Source organism: Sorex fumeus, unplaced genomic scaffold (genome assembly GCF_029834395.1).
Source record: "Sorex fumeus unplaced genomic scaffold, SorFum_2.1 ptg000032l, whole genome shotgun sequence".
Classification (NCBI taxonomy): Eukaryota; Metazoa; Chordata; class Mammalia; order Eulipotyphla; family Soricidae; genus Sorex; species Sorex fumeus.
Genome location: NW_026606089.1, coordinates 1,343,943 through 1,345,409, shown reverse-complemented (window position 1 = coordinate 1,345,409; position 1,467 = coordinate 1,343,943). Strand labels below are relative to the sequence as shown.

The following is a 1,467-nucleotide window of genomic DNA, read 5'->3' as shown; positions in this document are numbered from 1 at the left end:
GGTGAGGGAAACTCACCCCGCCCCCTCCAAGGTGCCCAGGTGAGGAAAGCCAGGTGCGGGGTCAGGAGACTGTCATTTTAGACATATTTGGAATTGATTTTAGATCGAAAAGTATACATCATTCAAACTAATTATGTGCTTAGTAATAAATTACTATACACTTGTTCAATTACCTCAGAGACCCCACTCTGCTCAGAGAACTAGATTTTTAATTACAGGTCTGTTTTGCCTGTGTGTCATGACTGAGAATCACTATCAGTAGATATGAAACTCACTATACACAAAGATGCACACAGGCTACTTTGAGTCATCTGTGTTGCTAATATGTGTTGGCCATTAAACTTCACTGAGACCCTTTTTTCTGTCCTTTACAGGAGCCTCATGAGTCTCACCTTCCGTTCAAGTTGAACTTGTAATAAGGTGGAATGAAATCATCAATATGCTCCTCACCTCTTCCTTCAGGAGAAAAACCCTACTTACATTCAAGGTGGTCAAATTGCAGACAACACCATCCACCTTTTCCTGGAGATGTACAAGGGACTGAGATGAGAACAGCAAAAGGCTCTAGTTTAATGGTCTTAATGAAGGTTTCAGGGAAGGGCATTAAACAAGACTCATATACTATCTTCCAAAAGAATTAATTTGTAAGACTGATGCCTTGATTATGGTAAAACATAATATGGTAAAAACCATATTTTTCTTTCTGGGACATTAAAGTTCTAAATCTATCTATTCAAGCTGCTTTGAAATACATTCCTTGATTTGGAATCACTGTCTGCCATAGGAGTGAGTAAGGACAACCCTCAAATTAATAAGTAGAAAAAATATGGAAAAATTAACTCATACTATATTTGATGACATATATACTAAAATTGAAATGATACATAGATTAGCATAGTCCTTGCACAGAGATGACATGCAAACTTGTAAAGTGTTCCATATTGTTGTTGCAAGAAGAATTAACAGGGCTACTTTAAGCTAAGACAATCCCCACAAGTACAAAAATTCTACATAAAGATAGCACAAATCCCCATCACAACAATCTCTCTCAATGTCAATGGACTAAATGTGCCAATTCAGAGGCACAAAATTGGAGGATGAATTATAAAACTGAACCCAACATTCTGCTGCCTGAAGAAACACTTCTGAACAATCAAAGCAACCATGAGCTCAAAGTCAAAGGCTGGAAAACAATTCTTCAAGAAAGAAAAGAACACCTCCCCAAAGCTGGAGTGGCCATACTAGTATCAGACCACATGGACTTCAGGCTAAAGGTTATCAGAGACAGTGAAGGTCATTTCTTCATGATCATGGGATCTGTACATCAGAAAAAACTCACCCTCCTCAATGTAGATTCTCCTCATGACAGACCAGCAAAATACTTAAAAACAACTTCTAATTGACTTATAGAAATACATTGACAGCAACACAATACTAGTTGGAGATTTCAACACTACTTTGTCACTT

The 1,467-nt window shown here is 37.7% G+C and overlaps 1 pseudogene; it reads left to right on the top strand.

The window, feature by feature from the left end:
• Positions 1 to 847: 847 nt before the first annotated feature.
• LOC130025819 (uncharacterized) lies at positions 848 to 946 on the top strand (annotated as a pseudogene).
• The last annotated feature ends 521 nt before the right edge of the window (positions 947 to 1,467 follow it).